The sequence below is a fragment of the Rhinolophus ferrumequinum genome, chromosome 2 (assembly GCF_004115265.2).
Source record: "Rhinolophus ferrumequinum isolate MPI-CBG mRhiFer1 chromosome 2, mRhiFer1_v1.p, whole genome shotgun sequence".
Classification (NCBI taxonomy): Eukaryota; Metazoa; Chordata; class Mammalia; order Chiroptera; family Rhinolophidae; genus Rhinolophus; species Rhinolophus ferrumequinum.
The window spans coordinates 95,580,911-95,604,657 of NC_046285.1; the positions used below are offsets into that span (position 1 = coordinate 95,580,911).

Genomic DNA, 23,747 nt, shown 5'->3' on the forward strand with positions numbered 1-23,747 from the left:
CATATGAAAAAATTTTCAATGTCACTAATCATCAGAGAAATGTAAATCAAAACCACAATGAGATATCATTTCACTCTTGTCAGAACGGCTATTATAAAAAAAAAAAAAAACAGCAAATATTGGCAAAAATGTGGAGGAATTGAAAACCTCGCACACTGTTGATGAGAATGCAAAAAACGATTCAGTCGCTATGGAAAGAGTACGGAGGCTCCTCAAAAATTAAAAATAGAATTAATCCATATGACCCAGCGATCCCACTTCTGAGTATTTATCTAAAAAAATTGAAATCAGGATCTCAAAGAGATATTAACATTCCGATGTTTGTTGTACCACTATTCACTAGAGCCAAGATATGGAAACCACCGTAAGTATCTATGACAGACGAACAAAGAAAGAAAATGTGGCATATCCATACAATGGAATATTATTTAGCCTTAGGAAAGAATGAAATTCTGCAATATGTGAAAAAGTGAATGAAACTTGAGGACATTAGCTTAAGTCAAATAAGCCAGTTACAGAAAGACAAATGTTGCATGATCCCATTTATATGAGGTATCTAAAATAGTCAAGTTCATAGATCAAAGAGTAGAAGGAATAATGGTTGTCAGGGGCTGAGGGGCTGGGGGGGAAATGCGGAGTTACTAATCAATGGGCATAAAACGTGACATAAACAAGATAAATAACCTCCTGAGACCTGCCGTACAATATTGTACCTATAGTCAACAATCATATACCGCACACTTCAAAACGTAAGAAGCTAAGTTTCCTGTTAAGTGTTCTTACCACAGTAAAATTAAAATGCATACTACAGCTATCTATCAATTAATAAATTTATCTAATAAAAATTAAGCCAAAGCTGCTAAAAGAAATTAAAACAAATATTTGCTCTTTGACTTCTGGTTTAAAACCTTGGCCACATTACCTCTGGTAGACTGTTTCTTCGTCTATAAAATGTAGATAATCCTGCCCACCTCACGGGACTAGTGAAACAATGGAATGAGGTCATCTTTGTAAAATGTGTAACACAATGCCTAGCACAGAGTAACAGCCAAAATACGATTTTTAAATTGTAGATAATAATTTAGCTTCTTTCCAGCCCAGACATTAGCAGCCAACACTGCCTCATCACTCTGTCTTTTTTTTCCTTTTTCCTGACCCAGTCTGTTCCTTATTAAAATGCTGCAACGTTGCAGAGAAGAAAGAACTTATTCAGTAATCCCTGAGCATCAAGAAGCAAACCAACTGCCACCAATGCTCCAGTGGTGATTCTAAGTGCCAAAAGTGGACCCTATCTTTTCAAGTGGAAAAAGTGATGATCCCACTTGCTCAAGGTCAGACATATAGAGGAATCATCCAAGAGAGGTTTGCAATTCAGGTCCCCCTCCAAGCCCTCTGGCTCTACTTGTTAATGACCTATCAGAGTTATTAACACACTTATTATTTCTCCTTGGTTTTGGTCTTCTCCAATTGTAGTTATAAACATACCTTCCTGTTCAAAGCTCAAGGCCAAATACTGCATAGGACTCTATATTCTCATAGCCAGAAGCCCCTGTTTTAAACCTTCTCTAAAACACAGAGCCTTGTTTATAAGTGTTAGACCACTGCTACACACACTCACACAAAAAGTAATATGTAAATTAGACGTTTTATAACTTTACAGTTAAATAATAAAGGCAGCACTCCAAACCTCAGTTAGACATTTACATAATTGTATTACTAGCATTTGCAGGAGCCATAATGAAAGTTAAGGGGGAAATCTTGCTTATTTCCTATTAACTCCAGAATAGAACATGATTCTTATTTGCCCTTACAAATAAAGCTTAACTGCTGTGTTAAAACCAGACATGATACTTGGGTTCTTTTATGGTTTCTGGTTGCTATGAGGGAGCAGTAGTAAATTTTGTAAGAAGGAAAAAATGTTTACTGCAAAATTAGTTATTCCAAAAGAATTGCACTAAATATTCAACTTTCATTATGTCTCTGCATTTGTTTTCTGGCTTTTGACACATCAGCTTATCACTGCACATATCATCTCTTTTTAAGATTAATTTTTTCAGGTCAGTTTTTCCCAAATCTCTTTATGTACACTCAGTAGAAAAAGAATCAGATGATAATCCTGCCCATTCCATCTGATTAATTAACCCATAAATAATTACCAGGTGTCCCTGGAGCCAACCTAAAATGCCTTCAATAAATGCATTCTACACTGAATTGAAATTAAACTTGTTCTATTTAAGAAAGTAACTTACAGTGCATGTCTTGGTTTGGATGCCTCCAAATGCAGATCTTGAGATAGAATTTAGGTGCAGGTCCTTTATTCGGGAGGTGATCTCAGGAAGCACAAGTGGGGCAGTGGGGAAAGTGAGACAGAGAAGGGAGATGAACTAAACAGGGTGCATTAGTGAGATAGGTAATTACTGTGGGCAGCTGGGCTTCACACCCAGAAGGTACACTAGGAGGAACGATATGAATGGAACTTGATGAAATCCTAGGCATTTCCTCCAAGCAGCCATCTCTACTCTCCTGCTCCGATCCATACATCACCTCCTTCCCAGGAATTGCAAACTACAGTGAGGATTTAGTTTCTGCCAATTGTCAGATTGGACTCTGCAAATTCTATCATTCCCGATCCCAGACCCCAGCTACTATCAGAGGCAAGTCCTCCTTGTGTGGCTCTTCCCAGCAATGCTTTCCATCTCCTGCAGCCTAGTGGTTATGAATCTTATTTGAAATCTAGCTTTTAAATAATTATGGATGTTTTCTATGAACTGGTCTTCAACCTCTTTTGCTCATCTAGTTCCTAAAACAATTCCAAAAGATGTTGTACCCTCATCTAACACATTTTTAAGTTGGCATCTATACGTTTTTACTGTAAGTTTAAGTAGTTGCTAGATGTGACTTACAGTAAATTGTAAATATCAAAAATCTAAAATAAAACTGTTACTCTGCTCTTCTAAATGTTTCCAAAGAAATATAAATTCCAAAGGAAATTGATACTCACCATTTGTCCATTTAAAAATACAGAGGGTTCCAAAAAAATGTATACACATTTTAAGAAAGGAAAAAACTGTATTAAAAACTATAATACAATGAATGACGTTAGCACTCATTTGATTAACACGATCTTTTGCGCGAATGTCATACTACACACTGCTACCGTAATTCAATTCAATTTTGAAAAGTAATACATAGATAACATCTGTCAAAATGTGTACACTTTTTAGCACCTCCGATATATATGTACGTGCATATCTTATAATGTTCCTTAAAGTCTTATTTGCATTTCATTTTCCCCCACAGAACTTTATTCTAATACAATAATATATTATAACTGAAAGAATTTTGCTAAATAAGCCTATCATAAGTCACTGCGAAAAAAGGATGTAAATTAACACTTATTTTTTAATTTCCTGTGATAGTACAGTTTCTTTTTTGTTTTAATTTTTCTTCTCACAAAATATCATTATACGGCTCATTGAGCACACAATTAATCAAAACACTACAAATATATTTAAAATGTCAATAAAAATTAAAATTCAAATTCTCCCTGAAATTCATCTCTTAATAAAATGGACAGGACCGGTTTGTTTTTCCTAACTAGTTAATCTCTTCATAAATGAATATTACTTGTTGCTAGAATGAGACAGAGGCCAGCATTAATGTTATTTCTCATTTTAATAAATAGCACTGAAAGAATTTGGTAAAAAAACAATAAAGTTGGGGGTGGCTGGTTAGCTCAGTTGGTTAGAGCATGGTGCTAATAACACCAAGGTTGCTGGTTCGATCCCTGCACGGGCCACTGTGAGCTGCGCCCTCCTTAAAAAACAAACAAACAAACAAAAAACAATAAAGTAGCCAGCCCAAGTGCCCATCAATACATGATGTATTGTGGTATATGTGAAGAAGATGTGGTATATGTATATACAATGGACTACGACTCAGCCATAAAAAGATTGAAATCTTACATATGCAACAATATGAATGAACCTAGAGGATACTATACTAAATGAAATAAGTCAGGCTAAGTGAAATAAGTCAGACTGAGAAAGACAAATACCACTATGTGATCTCACTTATACGTGGAATCTAAAGAACAACAACAAAAAAAAACACGAACAAAACAGAAACAGACTCATAATAGATACAGAGAACAAACTGATGGTTGGCAGAAAGGAGGGGAATTGGGGAGCTGGATGGAAAAAGGTAAAGGGATCAGAAATACAAATTAGTAGTAATAAAACAGCCACAGGAATATAAAGTACAGCACAGGGAATATAGTCAATAAAGTTGCAACAACCATGTATAGTGCCAGGTGGGCACTGGACTAATGGGGAGATCACTGCATAAATTATATGAAATGTCTATCCACTATGCTGTACACCTGAAACTAATATAAAATAATATTGAATATCAACTGTAAGTGAAAAGAAAAGAAGTAATTTAAAAAGAAAAAAAAAACAGAACGCTTTAAAATTAAAAAAATAAAAGTAGCTGGAAATAGAATAGATTTTGTTATACCAATGTCCTTCAGTTATTTGAACTTTTTCAGAGTTACATCCAAACACAGCATAGTGGTCTGTCATCAAAGATTATTTTGAATAATCCTGAGTGAGTCTTCAGTTTTGTTTAGAGAAAATAATTAGAAACCATCTGAGTCAAAAGAGAATGTGTTTGCCAGTCATCAGAGCAGTTTGCTTTCTCAATATCAGTATTTCACAGGGTCCCTAGGTTTGGCACTCAGAGTTTTTCCACCATAATGAGAATAGGGGTAAATAAAGGAGGGGGGGGAGAATGGAAAAAGGGCAAGTTTGAAAAGAAAACAAGAAAAAACACCACAGATCATACGTGTGTCTATAGACAAATCCATTGAGAAAAGAGGACCAAGGGAATTTGCGGATATGAGACCTGATTTGCATGATACTACCAAGTCCCCCAGGGGAAGTCTGTGAAACCCCAGGATACGCACACACATGCCCCTGTTTACAGTTCACTGGAGTTAGAATAGACTTATGACACTCCAAGTCCTTCTGAGCCTTGCTTTGTGAAATTCAAAGCTCAGGGCTTTTGAAACCCCAAAACTGAGAATTAAATCTTTGGTTTGGCTATATCATCCTTTGAGCAAGTTAATTAGGTTGGTGCAAAAGTAATTGTGGTTTAACAGGTTAAAAAAAAAATTGCAAAAACTGCAATTACTTTTGCACCAACCTAATACTAGAACGCTAAATGCTCTGGCAACTGCCTGACAAGGGAGGAAGGGACAGGGGGCAAATAGTTACCAGGAAAGAAAAAAATACTTCAGTTAACATTTCAAAGTTGCACCTTGCCATAAATTAAAAGAGCCTGCTCAAAATAACAAGTGAACAGCGTGCATCTGGGTGCTTGCTATAGGATTCACCAACTTCCAATCATTTGATTTGGGCTTTCAGTTGAGATTTCATTTCAGTGGAGAAGAAAAGAGGAGCATCTTCTAGACTGAGGACAATAAGATGACAATAGGGACGCTGGAAATCATCAAGGATATTCAGAAAAAAAGTGGAAAGAACAGTTTTGGTGAGGTTCGTATAACAGACAAGGGGGAGACGAAGTAGGAAAACTTAAAGGGGACAGTGAGGAATCAATGGAGAATTCCTGATAGATCGCTGGAGGTGGCCATCTTTAATGATCTATAGTGTTCACTATGGAAGAAGAAATGTGGACAGGTCATCAGGATTTTATTCCACTGGAAGTATGTCAGGAAATTAAATAAAATCCACAGGTAGACAAACTCAAAAGAACAGCCTGGCATGTTTTCCCTTTGTGTAAACTTCCCAGTGATTGGTTAGATTTGTGTGGATATTAAATATGCCTTTATTTTATATGTAGTGTGTGTATTCATATACGTAATGATCTAAAACAGTCTGCTGCTATTTAATTATAGTGAGATGTGTAGTTTCAGGCAGTGTAAACCAGTTGGTACTTAAACTTACGATTTCTTTACTGATGGTTTATTTACTGAATTCAGAGTAAGTCCTTTTATAGTAGAGCAAGTCGGCACACCAAAAGGTCTCAGTTAGAGTTGAATTATCAAAATTTTACCTGGGAATTTAAAAGAGAACAGCAATAAAGTGTGTTGTGTTTTTTCTAAACAATAGTAATCAGAATGAAAACGATTGTAGTCTTTTGTCTCCTCCTGGTCTTGGTGCCAGCAATCAGATAGTGATGGTCTAAGACCCTTTTATATCATGACATCAAAGCGAGTATCCTGAAAATGATGATGGTGAAGAGAATAATGACTGACTCCCCCCAAAAAGATGTCCACATTCTCATCCCTGAAACCTGTTTATATGTTACATTTCATGGCAAAACAGACTTTGCAGATGTGATTAAATTAAGGGCCTTGAAACAGGGAGATTTCCTGGGTTATCTGGGTGGATCCCAAGGGTCCTTAAAAGAAGGAGGCATGAAGGTCAGAATGAAGATATACGATGATGGAAGCAGAAATCAGAGGGATGAGGGTCCACGAGTAAAATGATACAGATAGCCTCTAGAAACTGGGAAGAGCAAAAAAGCAGGTATAACCCCTAGAGTCTGCAGAAGGAACCAGTCCTGCTGACCCTTCCATTGTAGTCCAGGGAGACCCATTTCAGACCCATTTTGACATCCAGAACTGTAGGATCAAAAATTTGTGTTGTTTTAAACACTTAGTTGGTGGTAATTTATTACAGGAATAATAGGAAACTAATAGAGTGCCCTAATGAAATGACAGGTATTTTTACAAATTAATTACGGAGACATATCACATGTTAACTATACATTAAAGTTATATAGTGTCTCTTAAAATAAAACCCTTTTTTAATAATTATCACCTATGACTTTTGATTACCCTAGTTAATCTAATGCAGATATGAAAATAAGTACATTACCAGGGTAGGCCTAATGGAAATTGAGAGAGGAGGGTAGTAGAAATTAGGGGTTATTAAAACCCATGGGACCTCCCTAAAGGGTGGGAATTTATCAACTGTGCTTCTCTTTCCTACTCAAGCAGTTGTTTTCCCAGAAATCCAAGAAGATGAAAGAACTCTTAAGTATATCGTCAGTGAGCTAATACATGTCTTTTTTCCTAAATTCATGATGTAGAGAACAGGATTAAAGGCCAGAGATCACTGGGGGTGGAAAAGTATTAGGTTACAAAAAAAATGGATCTAATCCAAACGACATGGGCCAGCTTGAATTTTGGTGAGCCTAACGATTTTTGAAAAATATGTTAGAACTGCTCTCCATGCCAGGCTCCAGCGTAAAACCACAAGTAGGAATTGATCTGTTGTATTTTATAAAATCCAAATGCTGTTTTCCTGTCTTAAACTTAAAAAAAGAAAAAAAAAAAACAGAATCTGAAATAGGATGCAAGAGAAGAAATCAGGACAGCGTATTTTAACAGTCTCAAGCAGCCAGGCCATGAATCACTCCCTCTTTCCCTCCAGAGGGGTCAGCAGTGCCCACCCCCTGCCCTCCAGGGAGCTGTGACTCCTAGTGAGAGGCTATTTACACAGTGTCCACTCCTAGACCATGTTTGAAAAATGACCAGGAGTCCAAAGCTTTGGAATTAAGTGTGTACTCATTTAAATTCACTGAACTGAGAAAGAACAAGTGAGAAAAAGCATCGGGTGCCCAGATACTTGTAGCCTAGTTAACGCTTTATGGAAAGTCTTTAACTATTCAATACTATTCTTTGTTTCTCTCTCTGCTGCTCCCCAAACTAACATGGCATGCCACTATAATCAGGTGGGGAAGTCTGTCCTCCTTCTGAAGTGACCTCAAAATTCAGCAGCTGCTTAAGCCCCCAAATGCCCCCTACAATGAACTTGAGATTTCCACTGCTAAGACCTAGGCTTCAAATGGGGAAGTTTTGATAAGAGCAAATGACAGGCTATGGCAGTGTGCTGGGAAAAGTTTGTGAATCGGGTTTGGAGACAAAGGGACTTCAAAATGCAGAAGCCTCTGTCAAGTCCTATAGCAGGCCCTAGAGAGTGCATGTGCTTTTTATTGATAGCAGACGAACTGGGACCATGCTGATTCGGGCAGAGCGGGTCCCTACTACTTCCCTTGCAGCAATCCCTCTAGTGATTCCTGAAGACAAGTAACGTCTTGGAAGAGTCTTCATGTTGAGGTTTTCAGTGGAGGGGTTGGTAGGTGATAAACAACACATGTCTCCTTTGTCCAGGTTTCTAATTAATAAACAGTTGGGAAATAAGCAAAAAGAAACACGCAGGTGGGAAGCAACCTCTCATCTTCACGACCAATAGAGGTGAGGCTGGAGAATACACGTACACCTGAGGGGCAAAGGGCTTCCTCACACGAGAATTAGCCAAACTACCCAGCTGTGTTCAATACCTATTGACGCATAACAAATAACCCCAACACTTAGCAACGTTAAACAACAAACATTCATTATCTCACAGTTTATGTGGATCAGGAATCTAGGCACACCATAGCTGGGTCCTCTGGCTCAGGGTTTCTAGAGAGGCCACAATCACAGCGTCAGCCCGGGCTGTCGTCATCTAAAGGCTCCACTGGGAGAAGACTGGCTTCCCAACTCAGGAATTAGTTCATCACAGGCTGTTGGACTGAGGGCCTAGTTCCTTGCTGGCTTTTGGCCAGGGACGTTAGTTCCTTGCTATGTGACGGCTCCACAGGTCTGCTTCTAACATAGTAGCTTGCTTCCCTCCAGAGCAAGGGCCCCAGGACAGAGAAGAAGAGAGGGCCAGAAAGACAGAAGTCACAATCTTTTTGTAACCTAATCTCAGAAGTGATAGCTCATCGCGTCTATTATATTTTGTTTGTTACAAGCCAGTCATCAGGCCCAGCCACACTCAAGGGAAGGGGAGATTATACAAGACTGTGAATACCAGGAGGAAGGGACCATGGGGAACTTTCTCAGAGGCAGCCTACCAAGACAGACAAGACAAGCAGTGCTGGGGGAGAACGGTAGACCTCTCCTTTCCCATCCCGGCAAAAAAACTCCCTGCTCCCTATAAGCAGCCGCTTTCAGGAGGAATCATAGAGGATGGGGTGTACTACGCATGCTCTTTCACACCTACCAACTGGATAAATAAATTGAATGAATGAGGGAATAATGGAGAGAGGCTATAAGCCTTGGGCTAATAATGGGGAGAGGAGAAAGGGGGAGGAGGACATCCTTCCAAATAGAAAGAAACACCAAAAGTAAGGAATGAGCAGTTCCCCACTCTCACAATGCCCTGTTTATATTATGATGTCCATTTTACATAGAAAGAAATTGAAGCTTGGAGAGACTGAATAACCCAAGGTCATAAGGATACTAGGTGACAGAGCCAGAATCTATAAATACCAAACTCCTGAAAAACTGCCATCCTCTGTATTATAATTATACTTCCCCATATTCAGAATCTGTTGGAAGCGATTATTTGATGAAGCCATTTATACTTGCCAGTGAAAATATCTCATTTCAGGAATGGGACTAAATTATTTCTTCCGTGCCCTTAAATGTCCCCTAAATCTGAAGTTTTATGACAGTGATGAAACAATAGCTCTGCCAGAAAATAAAATACACACCTGGCTTGGAAGCAAGCACTCACTGGAGTCAACTTCTGGTCCTCTGGAAATGCTGCAGGACCCTCAGGACAGTGCAACTGGTGCTTTCAGCCCTGAGTCTTGCCAACAGCTTGTAACCCAGACAGAGGCGATGACGTCTAAAGGTTTGTCCAGAGTGCATGGGTGGGATGTGTCATTCCTGATAACATAAGAGGTCACAAAAGCACTGCTTTGAACTTGAAACAAGATACTTTCTTGTTTCATCGACTACCCAGTCTCTCCTGCCCTTTTGTTCTTTGATATAGACTATAGATCAAAGATGGCGACACTTAGCTTCCCATTGCCTTTGAAGTGCAGGGTCTGTACAACTCCTATTTCTAGCCCTACATGCTGCACAGAAATATAATGCTTAGGGACTTTTGTCACTTCAAGATTTTGCATCCTTTTTTTAAAGGAAATGGCCAAAAACATGATTTTAACCAAAGTATCATTAGAGGTGCACTCTCATATGTTTTTTCTCATTTATTCAACGGATATTTGAGTGCCTGTCGTGTGCCAGGCAGTGTGATGTGTGCTGAAGGTCAGAGAGAAATAAAAAAGAGGACTTGTGTGCCAGGAGCACAAGATCCAGTGTGGGGGAAAAACAAGTGGACTCCCAAAGACGATGCAATGAGTGCCTTCATAAGGGATGTCCCAGGTCATGCTGGGTCTCTGAGCAGGGGCTGCCCATGTAAAGGGACTCACAAAGGCAGAAGACTCTGGATCATGGACACACCTATGTGGCTCTCTCTTCCCTTCCCTTTTCTTCACTTCCTCTCTTTCTCTTAGTCTCTCTCCCTCTCTCTCTCTCTCCCTCTCTCTCTCTCCCTCTCTCTCTCTCTTTCTCCCTCTCTCTCTCTCTCTCTCTCAGACCCAGTCCACTGAGCTGCTTTTCCATTGCACAGAACAAAAGAAAGTATAGGCATGAGGGGTGGGGTGTGGGAAGGACTAGATCAAGGTCCACAGGTCAGAATAAACGAACTTGTATGAATAATGTTTCCCAGATGTGGATGACCAGTACACAGCTGTTATATACACGCAAATCCTCTGAGATTCCCCCCAGCCCAGAAGGCAAGATTCCTAGAAAAACCTAGACTTTTGCTGAGTCTCAGTCCTAACCAACATTACCCCTCTTCTGAAGACCCCACAGAAACCTTTCTTTTCCTCCATCAAATTTTGCTTGTTGGCAATACCCAGATTCTTCTAGAATAGGGACTATGCAAGATTGAGACTCAGTTTGCCCTCTGCTCATTGCCTCCCCCTGACAAAAAACAGTAAGTGAGCGGCAATATTGTTCGTACAAATCACACATTCTTCATTTATCTAGACATAGCAGAATTCCTCTTAGTAACACTGGCTGTTTCTTATCGAAGCATCTACAACAATCTCCAGCTGAATATCCCATCAAGCACAGCAAGCAACCAGTAATTAGCGTTTCCTGGGACACACCTGCAGGTCTCTGTATCCGTGAAACCAATGCGACATTGACAGGCCTCTCTGCCCTTGAACTTGAATACTCGTATCTCCATCCTCACCTTCCCTTTTTTTCTCCTTTTCTCTATGGGTCAAAATATTTTTTTAATTAAGTTCCCTACCCCCTGTGTTTTAACACACAGACGTTTTTCCTGATCTGACCTTTTAATTACTTGTATGTTGTTCTTTGCCAGCCACTGTTTATCCTGCCCTGCCTTAGCACTCTCTCCTAACCCAATCCACCAACATTAGCAGCTCTATTACTGAACTATTTCCCCTTCGTACCAGTCTTACAGTGACCTCCACGTGCAGATGTCTGTTCTCTCATTTCTTGGTTTGTTTGGGGATAGAGATAAGCCATATCATAGTTCCTTAATGGAAATACTAACATTAGATGTAGAGCAGTCTTCCTATTACTGAAATACCATAGGATTCGAAACTTCTAAATCCAAGGTTCCTAATATCCATATCAGGAGTTCAAAATGAAATTGAGCCACCCACATCTTTGTTTCACCAACCTATCTGTTCATGTTGGGAACATATAGGCTGTTGTCTGCTGAAAAAGAGACCTAGATTTGCAGACCAGCCTCCCTCAGTTTCCTGAGGACACTTCAGACTTTCATGTGGAGACACGTTGCATTTATTTATAAATGTCTGTACAACTTTAAACTCTGACAACATGAGTACACCACTGAAACTTTTTCATCTTCATTTTTCACGTTTGTTGTCTGCCAAGGCCTGTCTGCTTTTGGCCATAATCAGAAATGTGGCAAGATGATTTTCTTTTAGTTTTTTACATATTTACAATTTACAATCGTATTTACAATTTTGAACAGTTGGGTTGTTAAAATAATTTACCCCGAGCTTCTGGTCATAACAAGTGTTTATAAATTGATTATGTGTCTACCATGAATTGGAGACATGTTCTGTGTAAAGATCCTGATCAAAATCATGCCGTGGCTGCCTTAATGTCTCATTGGAATGATGTCTCATCACCAGAGAGGGAAAAGCTTCGTATCTTCAGCACAGGTCAGTTCCATCCTTTCTAAATGTGACAACATACATGTTAGCATTAAGGAAAGACATCGAGAGTGTGGTGCCTGCTCATAAAGATAGATATTGTGTCAAATAGATACGGCTGTATAACACGCCACCTCAAAACATAATGGACCAAATAACAATCATTTATATAGCTCAGTATTTTAGTTCATTCATGTTACTACCCTGCTTCCCTGAAAATAAGACCTAGCCAATCAATCAGCTCTAATGTGTCTTTTGGAGCAAAAATTAATATGAGACCCGGTATTATATATCATATCATATCATATCATATCATATCATATCATATCATATCAAAGACCCGGTCTTATTTTACTATAAGTAAAATAAGTAAAATTTTACTATAGTAAAATTATTTTATAGTAAAATTTATTTTACTATAGTAAAATAAGACCGGGTCTTACATTAATTTTTGCTCCAAAAGACGCATTAGAGCTGATTGTCTGGCTAGGTCTTCTTTTTGGGGAAACACAGTATAACAGAATTCCACAGACTGGGTCGCTTATAAACTACAGCGAGCATTCAGTTCCTGCAGTGTGGGATGCTGGGAAGTCCAAGACCATAATGCCAGCAGATTTGGTATCTGGTGAGGGCCTGCTTCCTGGTTCTTTTCACTGCAACCTCATAAGGCAGAAGGGGCGTGGATCTGTCTGGAGCCTCTTTCATAGGAGCATTAATCCCATTCATGAAGGCTCTGCCCTCATGCCCTAATCACCTCCCAAAGGCCAAACCTCCAAATACCATCACATTGGGTGTTAGGATTCAACAAAAGATTTTGGGGGACACAAACATTCAGACCATAACACTCATGACACAGCAACCTAGACTAAGATAAGTGGGTTGCCTCCACACTGGGATGCGCTCCCTCGGGCATATGGGATTAACTGTGCATTGCTTACATGGCTCTGCTTCCAGAAGTCAGTCAGCAGGGGTGCTGTGCTCAGTTCTGCTCTGCTCCATAGGGTCTCTCATTCCCTAGCAGTCTAGTCTGGTCATGATCTCATGACCTTGGCAAGCCTTCAGGAGAGAACAGAAGTACACAGGTCTTTTGAGACTGTCTTACATTTCAATTTCTGCAAAATAATTACCATGAACTTAGCATCTTAATGCAACAAGTATTCATTAGCCCATAGTTCTGTAAATCAGAACTTCAGCAAAGCATGACTGCTTCTCTGCTCTGGGTCTCACAAGGCTGAAAACAAGGCAGGCTGAGTTCTTCTCTAGAGACTCGGTGTGGGGAGGTGGTGGGAAGGAATCCGCTTCCAATCTCATCCCTGGTGTTGGCAGAATTCAGTTCCTTGTAGTTGTAGGACTGAGGTCCCACTTTCCTTTCTGGCTGGCTGTCAATCAGCCTCCACTCTCAGCAACCACAGGCTAACCATGCTCCTTACCACAAAGCGCTCTCCAAGCCGGCAAGGGCAAATCCTTCTCACACTTCAGATCTCTGACTTCCTCAGTCTCTGACCTCTAGACCCAGATTTAAGGACTCGTGATCAGGTCAAGCCCACCTGGATAATCTCCCTATCTTAAATTCAAGTGATTTGGGAAGTGTATAGCTGCAAAATCCCTTCTGTTATAACATAGCTCATCATATTCACAAGTGCCCTCAAGGTCAAAGCAAGATTACACAAGGGTCATCTTGGAATTTTGCCTACAGCAGAAGCCTAGACTCCTCTGGCTTGTCATTGCTTCCGCTACATTCTAAAGACCAAAGTGGATCAGCCCAAATGCAGTCGGTGGGGAAATTGATGCTACCTCATAATGGAAGGAATTGCAAAGTCGCATGGCAAGGGGGCACAGACACAAGGAAAGGTGAAGGATTGAAATCATTTTTTGGACTCTGCCATGGGCAGTATGCCTGAGACTTGCTTACAAAGCCTGTGCAGCCATACTTACAGTCACACTTGCTGCAACAAGGTGACCTGGAGAGCAAGCCCATTTCTGATTACGAGGATGAGGACACAGATGGGCAGTAAATGTCAGTCCCACACAGTCCTTAGTAGTTGACCCTCCTTTATTTCCTGGCTACTGCATTTCACAAAGCCCAATCTATCTTTGTCCCCCGCTGTCTCATTAGTGCAATAAAACTTCAGGATGCTTTCACACCTCACCTCAGGGGGCTCCAAGCTGGGGAACTTGCTGCTCCCAAACCGGAAACCTGAGTATGTTAATATCCTTTCTAGAAACCCTGCTGACAGTGTTTGTTTCCAAAGAAAAGGTTGAGAGAGGCAGGTGCAAAGGAAATAAAAGCCGCAACCAGTCCAGATGGGAAAATCATAACGGGCAGATAGATTTCCTTTCACCTAGTGATATTTCAAGGTTCCTGGGGTTTTAAATTGTATCTTTATAGTAAATCCTAGGTGTTCTCATCTCCTTTCAGTATGTTAAATTGAGGAGCTGAGGAGGTTTAAAAAGGCTACCTATGAATTCTGAAGTAGGAAGAGACAAGAGTCCCAACTAATACAAAACTGTTAGAGAAAAAGAAAAACAAATATTTTCTGTCCTCCATGGAGTTTTATCTATTTATATTTAATGTTTTTGAGGCTTTGGGGGCAGGGCCAGAGAAAACAAGACTTCAAATTACAGCCTCTTTGTTGTTTTTGTTTTTTTGGAAGTGTTGAAATCGTGGCCTACTTGTGTTTAAATGGTTTTTCAGACCTTAATTAGTTCATAGAATGTTAAAAAAAAAAAAAAATAGATAAGCTGCTGTATGATTCCGGGCTGCCTTGAAAATTAAGAATTCTCAATAGCTGTACAGAATCATACCTTCACATACAACCACTGCAGTGCTCTCACGTCTCAGCTAAATGAGCTACATTTACCAAGCTCTGCATAATTTCACAAGCTGGGTCTGCCAGGACTCTAAGTTTCCATTGCTGATTGGCGTCTAACCAGTAATGTATACCCAGCATCCAAGAAGCGCAAGAGGGGAGTGCAAAGTAAAGAATCACTTTCAGGGAGCAATACAGCCAGCAGCAGGTTGAAGACAGACATGGAAAAATGAACTAACTGCACTGTGTTTTTATTTATGTGGAGATAGCATTACTGGAGCATTTGAGGGTTGTTTTTTAGCTTCTTCAGATGACATTCAGATAATTGCTGCAGGTGGAGAGCTCAGAATAGCAATAACGGGCCAGCTCAGAATAGCAATAACGTGCCGGCAAATTTGAGTCCCTTTTTGTATGTATTAATCTTTTTTGTCACCTTCCATTTATGTATGTGTTAGTGAAGTAGCAACAGACATGCTGAACTTTCTTTTTCGAAACCTATTACCTTAGCTGGTGGTCTGTATCATTTCCACAGTTAAGCAATAAAGCATTCTTTCTTTTTAAAAATCTGACTCTTTTTTTGGTGAAGTTTGCTGCCAGATCTCCCAAAAAGGCAGCTGAAGTCTATTAAATATGCTGATGGCTGTTATTTAGAGAAGGTGTTGGCAATCTTTCCAGTGGGGCGCTGATGTGTTTTTCTGACAATGTAAGGATGAGTCAAGATAAAGAGAAGGAATCGGAAACTGGGTGTTGACGTGGGCCTGGAAAGTGACTCCCTGTCACTGCCATCCTGCTACTTTGCAGCCATCAGGAAGTCCAGTATCCCTTTAAGGGGTCAATGCCAACAGGAACACTTAAATCGCTCAGCCTCCTCGGACACTTGGGCCTGCCTTTCAGAAAGCTTCTCTGACACAGGAAACAGCCACGGGGAGAGGCCAGGAGCCTGGGTCCCTATCCTTGTGGCTATTTAACCCAAGTCACAGCCTGACTCTCTGGACCCCAAAACAGTAGGTCCTCAGGCCTAGGAAAATCATCCTGAGATGGCCCTGATCCCCAACATTTCTGCATTTGTAGCAGAATAATAATACATGAACTGACTCACTTTTAAATGCATTCATGCAAAAGAAGTCAGCAACAGCTTAGGCTCTTTGGTGGACAAACCAGACACCATTGGCACCCTTGGGGAGTTTGCTTCCCAGTAATTTTAATGGCGTTTGCTTTCATTTTGTTTTTCCTGATAGAACGATCAGAAAATGACCATTTTGAGGGTATATGACCACTTTGAGATCACTAGCTACGTCCTGAAACATACTTATACTAGGTTGTAAACCATGACTAAAAAATAAAGGTCTCTTTTTCCTGAAGTTAGTGTGTACTTAAAGTGAGACAGTGTGGGGACAGAGTCCCAGGGAGCAGTTTCCAGGCTCTCGGCCTCGCGTGGGGAGGTGCTGGCTCGGGAGGTGAATGACCGTCGACTGTGATTGGTTGGCCATCGGGCGGTAATCGGTTAGCCAATTGGCTACTGATGTAACTGCGGGGCTGCGTTGATTGGTTCGTTGGTTGACAGGCAGAGAAGTGAATGGCGGGCTGCTGATCCTGTGGCTACTGCTGCGTGTGTCTCCCCCGGCCTCCAGTGAGACTATAGCGGTATGACACCCCTACCGATGGCTCCGTGGGTGCTCCTTTTTGGCCTCACCATGTCCTGCGTTCTTATGTGGGGAGTGGGAGCAGAGGCCCCGCAGGCTGCCTCTCTCGACAGACCCCATTCCCCATTCCACCCCCAAAAAAGCCTAAAGCCTTACTTAGGTATTCACAGATACCCTCCTGAGAATTTAGGGAGAGCAGCAACGTAAGTTGATATGGGCATTTCCAACTCCATTTTGAAGACCTAACAAGCTTCCTTCCTCTTAATTTTCTATTGCTAAACCATAGCATTTTTTCTGTTTGGCACAAATAAAGAAAATAGGTTCTTTCTTCCTTCCTTCCTTCCTTCCTTCCTTCCTTCCTTCCTTCCTTCCTTTCTCTTTCTCTCTCTCTCTGTCTCTGTCTCTCTCTCTCTCTCTCTCTCTCTCTTTCTCTCTCTCTCTCTCTCTCTCTTGTTTCCCCCCACCCCAAGGAGAATATGGAATTGGCCACTCAGTTATTACACTAAGGATTAATGAGCACATTTCAAGCACAACTAATTAAAGAAGTGTTTCCTGGAATTAGAGTGTTATATTTAACTATATTAAAAAGAACTAAATATAAAATGTTGCACACAAAAATAAACATAATTACTCAGAATACAGTGGGGGGGATAAGTTTTGAGCAAATGTTAATAAGGTCTGAAGAAAATGGGCCTTGTCGTCTCTAAAGCATTCTTTTGGAGATATTCTCAGTCAGGAGAAAATGAATTCTCCAATATGAAAGACAATTCTGTGAGCAAAAATTTGATCTGTCGCTCTGTAGACCAGGGCAAGGTCCATGTAGAACCATTCTGTGAGCATGGAAACGCTCTATATCTGTGCTGCCCCAATAAGATGGCCATTAGCCACAAGTGGTTATTTACATTTAAATTAACTAAAATTCAATAAAATTCACGATTCAGTTCCTCAGTCACAGTAGCCATATTTTAAGGGCTTAGTAGCAACACAGGACAAGTGGCTACCATATTAGACAGCACTGTCCAAGAAGCTACCAAAGATGTTTAGGTATACAGTGAAAATACATATTGCAAGTTTGCCAGATAAAGGTGGAAAAGGAAAATGTTTCCAAAAACACCTAGGTGAAGCATAAGGAAAAAGTCCACTTTGTACCATCTGAAGGATTTTTTTCCTCTGTCCATCAAGTTTCAGCCCATAATTAAAACAAGTTAGCACTGCTTTTCATCCCAAAGCCTTGAACAAATTCTCAAGTCTCCCCAGGAGAATACCCTCGCTATGCTTTTACGCAATCAGTCTATGGAAAGCATACTTTCCAAGCACCCAATGTATGTTTTTCATGTGAATTCACTTTTCTGGTCCTTTGAGTGTATTTATAATGGAAACTCCCCCTATATAAAGCCTACCTATGTCTTTGCAACCACACTTTCCAAGGCTGTTCCATGAAGCAGGTTTCTCTATTTAGTTTTGTCTATTTCTGCAACCCAGATCAGGCAATAAGATTTCCAACCTGGCAAGAAATATGAAAATAGACAAAGTCTTTGCTTGTACAGGTAAGCCTCTGGAATGCCTCTACTTCCCTGTGAGAGCTGACATAAAGCAGGAATTCAAATGACTCCACGTCAATATCTGAAGGCCAACCACCAATTCCCGCCTACTTTTCAGTCAGTGGGTGTTATACTCCACATGCAGATGATAAAGTTTATTAAAAAATTAACCCATACCACGTATATTCATATAAAATGCACTTGGAGGGGATTTTGGGAGAGAGAAGCGTTATCCTTAACCAGCCTCACTTTCATGCTCAAGGCTTTATTCCTCTGATGTTATTAAGCTTAAATTTAAAAGTGAGGCCAGAAGCTATTAAAAACATTCTTCCATCTATACTTGCCCCAGAAGTTTTCCAGGGTGAATTCCTGGAGATGATTTGCCTTTTTTTCCTGGGGTCTGCCCCAGTCTAGATAGGTGGGAAATAACCCAGCAGGTCAACACCCTCAAGAGAATCTCTTCCAGAAGCAAAACAGTGCAGTCACCCAGGACGCATGTCAGCCTTACCATAGCCTTGAGGATCTCATGTTTGCTGATGTCTCCAGTTTCATCATCATTATCTATATCTCTATATCTGAACCATCTTCATCTAGAGTTTTGAAATTGGCAAGTGGCCTCGAGGGAACCGTATTTGGAATTAGCACCTGTGGGACCTGCCTGTGAATAAAACGCATCACCTTTTTTGATGCATTCTGTTACATACAGGGAACTGTTCACACATGTGTATGTACGTGACCTCTACTTTAATTAGTCATGTAATTTACTCCCGAAGCTACCTGTTGCATTAATAGGTGCACACTTTACCTCCAAGGTACCCGAAAAGTATTTGCTCCATTACCTTCATACTTACTGGGCCAGTTCCAAACACAATCTCAAGTCTAAACCCTTATTCCTAAGGCTGAGCCCAAACCAGACGGAACTATGGGAAGAACTAAGATAAAAGGAGACATACCCAAGCCAACATTGTGATTAGACTCATCTCCAATATCAACTTCCAGTGTCAGTTCCCTACTGCACCCAACCTGACATTGTACCTCCAAAAAAGATAAAACAAGATCATGCTTGAAATGTATGTGGAAAGTAGCAGCATTTAAGAAGGAGAACAAAAAATAGCAAAGGTGGGCAAAATGTCTATAGAAGAGTTCAAACCTAATGCAGAGATCGTCTTCCTCAGAAAGATACTGCTCTCCTTAGAGCAGGCACTGGCAAACTATTGCCCATAGCTAAATGTGCCTGCCTGCTTTTGTAAATAAAGTTTTATTGGAACACTGCCACACCCATTTGTGTACATATTGTCTACGGCTGCTTTCGGGGAGCAACTGCAGAGTAAAGTAGTTGTGATACCGACCACGTGGCCCAAAAAGGTGAAAATATTTACTATCTGGACCCATAACAGAAAAAGTTTGCTGACCCCTGGTTTGGAGTTTTCGATTTTACTGAAAACAGTCGTTATTGGAGTTTTCTGAAGCAACTATTTTCCCCTGATTGGAAAATAAATGGGGGGGGGTAATTGAACTGTGTCTGCGTGTCTGTTACAGAGTAACACGTTTGCCTCAGTCTGAAAGGAAGCTCTCAATCTATCACTTTATTTTGTTGCCCCATATTCTGAGAATAATCGTTTCTTTGTTAACATTTGGTAAACTTATCTTTAGGAACTTGAAAGAAGGTTGGGAACATCTCTGAGGTTTAATTTCAAAGTAGTTTAAATCTAAAGCTGGGTTTCTCCAAGTGGGTCGCTAGAATAACAAAGTGTTTGCCTAGAGGCTCTTCAAGGGGATGTTGCTGATTGGTACTTTGTAGTCCAGGCCATGGGAGTGAACTTGAAAAACAGGCATAATTGCTTTTCCAAGTTTTCACCATAAATAATCATTTTTTAAAAGGTTCCAGTAACTTACCCACTAGGAAAAAAGAACAAGGAGAGAAAAAAAATAGTAAAGAGGGACAATGATACAGTGGTTTTGCTCTAAAATAATCATGCGTGATGTCATGCTGCCATCTACAGTATTTCCATATTTTCACCCAAACATGGAACTTTTAATGAGTTCTGTAGACGCCTCTGTGTTGTACTGAGGGCGAAAAGTTTTGCCCCCAGAACTGTAAGGGAATGCTTCCGACCAAAATGTTCTTTTCAGTCACCGTCTTCTTTCTTCGACACCCATTGTGCCACCATTTTTAAGTTTGTTCCATTTCCTGATCGTGCTAATGTGTATATCATGATATTAAATAGTGAAATGAATTAGTGGGTGGTACCTGTTAGAAAAATGTCATGAGGCTGCTCAAAAATGGTGTGATTCACTGTCTCTCATACTCAGGCTAAAGCAGTCAGTCACTATTGCCAAGTGTGCTGAACAGTGGAGGGTGACAACAGCAGCGTAAGACGCAAAGTCCAGGAAAGCCAATTAAAAAATAAAAATAGAAACTTTGGTAAATTTGGGGGTTAAAGAATCTAAGGGAAGTGCTCATCCAGTAGCACATATACTAAAATCATAACAGAGCAGATTAACATTGCCCCTGCATAAGGATGAGGCACAAATTCCTGAAGTGTTCCATATTAAAAACAAACAAACAAAAAAAAAACTTAGGGGATGTATTAGTTTGCTAGGCAGTTATAACAAAGTGCCACACACTGGTAGCTTAAACAACAGAAAATCATTGTCTCAGTTCTGGAGGCTGGAAGGCCAAGATCAAGGTGTGGGCAGGGTTGATTTCTTCTGAAGTCTTTCTCCTTGGCTTAGGTGACTATCTGCCTTCAGTGTCACTATGGCTACACCAGTTGCTCTATTGCTCTGGTGTCCTTACATGGTCTTTCCTTTGTACCTGTCCCTTCTCCTCAGGACACCACCCCAGTGGCTTCATTAAACATTAATTACCTCTTTAACGACTCATTCTCCAAATACAGTTACATTCTGAGATACTGGGGGCTAGGACTTCAACATAGGAATGGGGGCTTGGGGGACACAATTCAATCCATAACAGGAATTAAGAAGTTAAATGAAGTACTTGCTTCTAATGATTAAACTAAAATGACTGGAATATAGTAAATAGCAAGGCATCAGGATGCCAAGAAAGAAAAAAGGAAGGGAGGGAAGGGGGAAGTGAAGGAAGGAAGGAGGGAGAGAAAGAGAGAGAGAGAGAGAGAGAGAGAGAGAGAGAGAAGCTTGATGAATGACTTGAATCTAAATTGGTCCAAGAGATCTTGCTTAAGTAAGCAATTTGCTTTATCTACGGCTCCTAGGAGGAGGAAGAAGTCTAAAATAAGAAAAGATGGTGAAAGTTGGATGATCCCCGCCAGTAAATCCATTGGCTGTTATGCCCTATGTCATCCAATAGCATCTTGAAGCATCAATGTCACCATGGCTACCAGCTGCTCTATTGCTCTGAGGCTATCAAAGAAACCAGACACTAAACTGATCCCAGAAAAAGGTGCCCCCAGAAGCGTTCTTTTTTAAATTTGCACAGGAGATTTAATACAAATTGAACAAAATAGAAAAATATGAATTTGCTATTCTCAAAAGGCATTACTAGTTCCTTGCTAAAAACTGGTCTACATGTCTATTGAAGGGTACAACCCTAAGCTGTTTTTCATGCCCTGACACAGTCAGCTAGGGAGGCATAGCAGACAGCTCACCTTGTAATGTTTCCACTAAAGCAATGGCCTGATACTTCACTGTCTGCTCCTGTTCCACACTAGCAAAGGGCTGTGGCACTTACTTCCTAAACGACAGCCTCCATTTATCATGATCCCTGCTATGCGTGAGGCTTGTGCTGGATAGTTTACATAATTCTGTTATTCGATAATCACCTTTGCAAACTCTTCAAACACATAAATGCATTAAACAGAGAGCTATTTTATACATAAATGGTTATAAAATATGTAAGCCATATAAACCATATTTTGTAACTATTTTTTTTTTATGCTTTTAGGAAAAATCCATAGGATGCAATCCAAGAGTAAATTATATATACTAAACAGTTTGTGCTGTTTTTGTCTTGCAGTTTGGCAGAGTTGATATGTTCCGGCCACATGGATAATGTACATCAACTCACATGTCACTTAGTTTTTTTCCGCTCATAATTTTGAATCATATTAAAATAATAAAAATCATAATAAAATACATAAAGTCACAGACAATACAATTTATACACTCCCATCTTCCCAAAACAATAACTGAAGTAAACGTAATTACTAACAACCAAAAAAATGTATAATTTACTTATGGAAAAGTGCAAATATAGAATAATTGTTCTTTATAAACATAATTCCAGTGAATACAGCAAATGGGAAACGCGTGTGACTGTAGAAGTTCGACCTAGTATGTAAGATGGAATCTTTGGTGTAAGCATTTCGTGGGGCAATACTGCCATCTGGTGGTCTACTTGAAGTATTTCACATTTAGTTAGGGAGAGGAATTATCCCAACCCTGACAATGTTTCAGGTCTTCTTTTATCCATGTTATTGCTTCCCCGATCTGTACAGATACAGAGACTTTGACTGGTACACATAGACATTGTAGAATCTACATGCTATTCAAAGCTTATGGATGAGGTTGTTCCAGGCTTTCACTGCCTTAGACCACCCTGTTCTGTGGCCACCCCACGCCCCTATTTAAAGGGTTTGCTCTGACTTTCCCTGGCTGTGCCCCGACCTACAGATCAAAGAGTCCTGAGGCAAAGGGACATGCTTGCCCGAACCCAAGTCCCTTTCTTCCTGCTAGTTGCCCTCTATTTCACCTCCACCATCGGTTCCACTTCCTAGCGTCCTATTAATGTTTTAATGCTCTCATTTTGCCTGGGGTTTTAATGAATAATAGCTGGCTCCTGCTTCCCAGATATCATTTGCATTAGAGCAGCTTCCCGAAATATCATGACACACCCTTCCCAGCAACAATAATAATGAAAGGGAATTTTAAGATACAAAAACAGGCCCATGGGATAACTTTTCTCACGCCTTCAAATTATACACCGTGTCTACAAGAACCCTGGAACACTTTCCAAACCTTAGACCTCTGCTGCCACCTGCAGGACGCTTCTCATAACAGCCTGTTGTACGGCTGCTGTTTACGTCATCAAAAATGTTCTTGGGTTGGTGCAAAGGTTTTAAAAGGTTAAAAATAATTGCAAAAACTACAATTACTTTTGCACCGACCTAATACATAGTTTCAGTTATACCAGATGAGTGAGTTCTAGAGATCTGCTCTAACATCTTGCCTATAGTTAGCAATACTATATTGTGCATTTGAAAATGTGTTAAGAAGTTAGATCTCACGCTTAGTCTTCTTACAATAAATATGAATCTATTTAAAATAGAAAGAGAGGGGCAGGGAGGGAGGGAGGGAAGGAAGGGTGTCAGAAGAAGGAATCTGTCTGAGTCTTGTAATCAAAACAGTTGTGAAAGAGGAGTGTCTGACATTTAGTTTATGATATTTCACAAATCTTGTAGCACATTTTTATGCTACTCTGTCAAATAGCAGAATGATAAAAATAGCTCAATATATATATATACATTATATGTATGTATATATGTATGTATATATGTATGTATATATGTATGTATGTATATATGTATGTATATATGTATGTATATATGTATGTATATACGTATATATATCTATCCCGTGTTTCCCCGAATACAATACCAGGTCTTATAGTAAGTTTTGCTCCAAAAGACACA

The 23,747-nt window shown here is 40.1% G+C and overlaps 1 non-coding gene and 1 pseudogene across 1 annotated transcript; both read left to right on the top strand.

Annotated features, from left to right (window-relative positions):
- The first annotated feature begins 3,725 nt into the window (after nt 1-3,725).
- TRNAI-AAU (transfer RNA isoleucine (anticodon AAU)) lies at nt 3,726-3,799 on the top strand. Its single transcript has one exon. It is a non-coding gene; the product is annotated as a tRNA-Ile (tRNA).
- Nucleotides 3,800-20,531: 16,732 nt separating this feature from the next.
- Nucleotides 20,532-20,632, top strand: LOC117014916 (uncharacterized; annotated as a pseudogene).
- Nucleotides 20,633-23,747: the final 3,115 nt, after the last annotated feature.